Genomic DNA, 6000 nt, shown 5'->3' with positions numbered 1-6000 from the left:
ATCATCTCTCCCTAGTGTTTCGAGGCTACAGGCAAAGTTTGAGAACCACTATTTTTCACCACATAGATTCTCTTTGTCCTAATGACATCTTATCTCTGGCAAAGTACTTAGGCTGAAGGCACTCATTCACTCTCATTTCCTGTATCTTAGGACGGTGGAGCCAAAATTCTCCTAGTTTTCTACTGCTGCTTCTGGACCATCGCTACATGAGCTTTCCTCAGTAAGATTTTCTAAGTACATGACATTCATTTGCATTGAATTCCATTCTTACCCTCATCATCCTCAGATGCCCCCTACAATCCTTGAAGATGTGGACTGTGTGTGGTCCATAGTGGTAGTCTCTGTTTGGATGTCTAACACCCTGCCCACAAACTTCTTTAGCCAACTCTACTTCATTGATTTTAACACATCACTCACATAGATGTATCAGCTAGAGCTACTCTGCTTCCAAACTCCAACTGAAATACCCTACCTCCAAATTCCTACAATCTTCTGCCTCCCACCTCTCAAGCGCTGGCACAGTCCCTGCTACTAAATCTGCTCTCTGTGCTTTTGGTGACTCTGAAGCTTCTCATCTTATTCTCTCACCCATCACCTCCCCCCCCCCCCCTAACCTGTTTGTTCCTTTTTTCTATCTAACCTAGATACCAATGATCAGGAATCATAAGCATGTTCACACCAGTATCTCCCATAGCCTCGCTTTAGGATCTCCCTGTGAGCTTGGTCAGCCAATCCTTGACCAAAAATGTGTGTTGGTTTGATTTCTACTAAGTAGAACTACAGAAAGTAGAAAACCCATGCTGCTGGGCATCATCAATGTTTTTTTTGTTCCTCAGCATTTTATTTTTAAAAAAAAATTTTTTTTTCAACGTTTATTTATTTTTGGGACAGAGAGAGACAGAGCATGAACAGGGGAGGGGCAGAGAGAGAGGGAGACAAGAATCGGAAACAGGCTCCAGGCTCTGAGCCATCAGCCCAGAGCCCGACGCGGGGCTCGAACTCACGGACCGCGAGATTGTGACCTGGCTGAAGTCAGACGCTTAACCGACTGCGCCACCCAGGCGCCCCTCCTCAGCATTTTAAATCAGTTACTTTTATTTTTTTTTTTTTCAGTGTTTTATCCAAAACTTTCACAATCCTCAAGCCACCTACCCACCCTGGAGAGCTGCTCTCCTGTACTTTGGCTTCATTAAGCTTCTCAGCAGGCACCACATGCCAAGTTCCTCTCTGACTCAGTGTTTCTGTTCCTTTTGACTCAACTGTCATTTTCTTACTCCTTTCTTTGTCAAACTGCTACTCATCCCTTAAAGCTCAACTCAAATGTTGCCTTTTCTCTGCTGCATTTTCTGACCTTCCTTTCCTCTGTGCTCTCTTATTCCCTTTACACACGTCTTCCTTTTCTGCTAAATTATGAGGCGAATTGGCTGCATTATATCACCTCTTACTGTCTCTCCCTCTGCCTTAGTCCTCTCAGGCTGTTATAACAAAATACAGACTGAGTGCTTTAAACAACAAAACTTTACTGGTGGGACAAGCCACCATCTGTGTGCAGGCTGATTCGGTTCCTGGTGAGGGCCTCTTTCCGGCTTGCCGCAGAGGAATGCCTTCTCACTCTGTCATCACATAGTGCAGAGAATGAGAGCAAGAGAGAGATTTCTGGTTTCTTCCTGTTCTTATAAAGACACTAGTCCTATCATGAGGCTCCACCTTCATGACCTCATCTAAACTTAATTACTTCCTCAAGGCCCCTCCTCTTAATACCATCACTTTGGGAGTTAGGACTTCAATGTGTGAATCTGGAGAGGGTGCAAACATTTCGTCAGAATGCCCTCTGATTCAGAATCCTCACTTCAAATCACATTAAGTAAACAGAAGCCTGGTGGGATATTGGACAGGATGTGCTCTAGAGCTGAGGCACTTGCAAGATCTCAGTCTTTAAATTTGTGCTGTCTAGTGTCATAGCCATTAGTCACGTGGGGCTTAGTGAGCCCTTGAGATGTAGCTAGGTTAAACTGAATTGTGTTCTAAGTATAAAATACATACTGTAGTTTAAAGACTTTATGTAAAACAGAGGATGTAAAATTTCTCTTTAACATTCTTTTTTTATTAAAAAATTTTTTTAATGTTTACTTATTTTTGAGAGAGACAGTGACAGAATGCAAGTGGGTTGGCAGCAGAGAGAGAGGGAGACACAGAATCCGAAGCAGGCTCCAGACTCTGAGCTGTCAGCATAGAGCCCGACGCGGGGCTCGAACTCACGAGCTGTGAGATCATGCCCTGATCTGAAGTCGGACGCTCAACCAACTGAGCCACCCAGGTGCCCCTCTCTTTAATATTCTTAATACTGATTGAATGTTGAAATAATATTTTGGATAATTTGGATTAATAAAGTCTGTTAGTAAAATTAATTTTGCCTGATTCTTTTTATTTTTTTTAATATACCTACAAAAATATTTAAAATAACATGTGTGGCTTGCATTATATTTCTATCAATAATGTTTTAAATACTCCATGATATACAGTATGAATATAGTGACTAACACACTAACACTCCATCCTAGTGGAGTCTAGGAATATTTTCAACCAGGAACTCTGTGTATAAACCTGTACTTACAGGAATCGTCCATTTTTTATAATTCTGAAACCTACATACTAAATTCAAGTTTCTTATCAATATGAGAATAAGATTAAAAGGATATTGGTGACAATGGTACCTTGCTCCATTATTAGAAGATACTATAGATTCTATCCTAAAATATTCTTGTAAAACAATTAAAATATACATCCTCATTGTGAAAATATTCACATTCAAATCAGCACAATTACAAGGTGGCAAAGGACAGCTAAAGCAGTCATGAAACATACACAAAAACTTGTTTATAAATTTACACACAATTATTTCCAATTCAAATATTCCTATTCCATTATCACTAACACCTAATCCTTGCAGGAAGAGTCAACACCTTTATAAGTGTCTTGTTAATTGTGCAATGCTGTCAACATGCTACAATACGATGCAATTGCAATATGAAATTGCAATTCTTGCAAAAGATTTAGGACTTCAGGAATTTATTCAAAAGATATTGACAAATAAAATGTTGTCTAGGATTAAATTAGTTAACATTTGAAGGAGAACAAATGAAAAAATAATGACTATTCGTCTGTAAAAAGAGAACAATTTAAATGTCAAAAGATTGTAAGAATTCTTGAGAAAATTGATGAAGAACTCTGAAGACCTCTGATATATCAGTATGTGTGTGATTAACTTGTTCTGTGAGTGTTCTGCAAGACAAGGAAACATTTCTAATAAATTTTAACTTGATAAACGAGCGAGGTCTTGCAATACGAGTAGTACGCGACGCTGAATGTCACATGATCACAACTGAGTCATTGGTTCTTGAAATTCACTTTGACATACGAGTGCTTTCGATTACAAGCATGTTTCCAGAATGAATTATGCTCACAAACCAAGGTTTTACTGTACTTTATTTTTTAAAATGATCCTCTCTACTTTGAAAGTCTAATGTGAAGTGAAATATGCTGTTCTTTTGTACCATATAACTTTCCTGAAAAATTATGCTGATCAATTAACACTCATTTTATTCTTTTTTTTCTAAGAATTAGAAGTTCTCAGTTAAATGCTGATCAATTAACACTCATTTTATTCTTTTTTTTCTAAGAATTAGCAGTTCTCAGTTAAATATTTGTTAAATATGAAAAAAACAAGCTCAATTTCCAAATTTTCACTACTTTCATTTTTCAAAATAAAACTCCATTTAAATAACTTTTGCCACATTTTATTTAGAATTTTTGGTTCTCATTTAAAGTATATTTACTTTAGGGATGCCTGGGTGACTCATTTAGTTAAGCAACTGAGACATGGCTCAAGTCATGATCTCATGGTTCAAGGGATCGAGCCCTGCATCGGGTTCTGTGCTGACAGCATGGAGCCTACATGGGATTCTCTCTCTCTTTCTCTCTCTCTCTCTCTGCCCACCCCCCTGCTCTCTATCTCTCTCAAAATAAATAAACATTAAAAAATAAGTATATTTCCTTTAAACAGTCCTTTTCTGAAACCAGTTTATCTTTTTAAAAAAATATTTATTAAAAAATTTTTTTTAACATTTATTTATTTTTCTGAGGCAGAGACAGACAAAGCATGAACAGGGGAGGGGCTGAGAGGGGGAGACACAGAATCCGAAGCAGGCTCCAGGCTCTGAGCTGTCAACACAGAGCCCGATGTGGGGCTTGAACTCACAGACTGTGAGATCATGACCTGAGCCGAAGTTGGGTGCTTAACAGACTGAGCCATGTAGGTGCCCCACGAAACCAATTTATCTTAATTGTGATGGCTAAACTTTAAAAATTATTATAAATACAAAAAGGATAAATATATTTTCTAAATCTATACACATACAAAAATAAATGTTAAAAGATTAATGCTGGTGTTTATGAAGTACTTACACTGTGTTGTATAATGCTGCTAGATTTAATCATGCATAAGTTAAACTTGTCACATACCTGAGCACTAGAAACTCTTAGGTATCTAAACATAACCCAAGTGTTTCAGGTAGGAATACAAGATATAAATGCTTGAAGAGATAATGTAACCAATATAATCATAGCATTGACTTAATTAATGTTTACACTATTCAAGTAGCTATAGACTTTTAGCCTAGGTCATTTCTCAATTCTGAGAAGAAAATGATTTTGAACTTGTTCAACCCAAAGGAAATGGTGGGCTCAACAGCGGTTTTGGTGTTTCCTTTGAATGTTCTAGTTCTTAACTTTTTTTGCTGTTGTTTTCTTTTTGCAGTTTCTTTGCTAAAGCATCTTTAGCATGTTCTGTCAGCTCTGGTTCCAGGGGCAACTATATTTTTATTTCAGGTTTTATCGGACTATTTGATTTCTTAAATATAAAAACAATTTAAGAAACAAAAATGTTTTTAAAAGCTTTAATTCATAACCATTGTTGAGTAAAATATTGACCTTTGTATCTGACCCATGAGTACTGTATTTTCTTTCAATATCCTTGAAACTGGTTGACAAGCTTGTCAGTTTGCAGGCAACACACAATTTCAGAACTTTCTTGTTTTTTTGTTTTGTTTTGTTTTTAATGGGAGGCTACTGAGATTTGTTCTTTATTCTCATGTTGGTTTTGAAGTGGACTCACTTAATAATTTGCTCGTTCCAACCAAATTGTTGAATCTATTGACAAAAAGTTATTCATTGTTTGCATTTATTGTCCTTCTGATTTCTCCCCTATTTATGTCTGATATTGGCAATTTTTGTTTCCTCTCTCTGCTGCATTTTGAATTTCACTGTTTTGAGGTTGTTTTTGAAGAGAAGGATAGTTGCACAACAACTCATCCACAGTAACTTAACTACAACGGGGTATACTTTAAGAGATTTTCTTTTAACTTTATTTATTTTGAGAGAGTGAGAGAGAGAGAAGCAGGGAGAGGCAGAGAGAAAGAGGGAAAAAGAGAGAATCCCAAGCAGGCCCCCACTGTTAGTCACATGGGGCTTGAACTCATGAGCTGCCAGACTATGACCTGAGCCCAAATCAAGAGTCAGCCACTTAACCGACTGAGCCACTCAGGTGGCTGGGATATAATTTTTCTAAAATAATAATAAGAAGTCTGCAGGTCGGAAGTGTAGGACTGGTGCAGTAGCAACATGATGTGACTATTTCCAGCTCTTTCTATTTTCCTGTTCCGTCATCCTTAGCATGTGGATTTTCCACTCGTGCTTCTTATTTCAAGGTCACAGGACTGCTGCTGCATCTATGGCTTCACTTCCACACTCCAAGTACAAAGAAGAAGGAGGAGGGGCAGGTGGTATCTGTTTCAGACTGCGGACACAATGGAGATAGCTAGTTTCTGCTTTGTGTAGGAGCCAGAAAAGTAAGTTACCTCTGGAGAAGTTATTCAGAGAGCTGCATCCTTCCTCTTTATCCCATCTTGCCAACTCCCTTTCTTAGAAACCATTCACCTGGTG

Source organism: Prionailurus bengalensis, chromosome B4 (assembly GCF_016509475.1).
Source record: "Prionailurus bengalensis isolate Pbe53 chromosome B4, Fcat_Pben_1.1_paternal_pri, whole genome shotgun sequence".
Lineage (NCBI taxonomy): Eukaryota > Metazoa > Chordata > Mammalia > Carnivora > Felidae > Prionailurus > Prionailurus bengalensis.
This window is presented reverse-complemented; position numbering follows the sequence as displayed.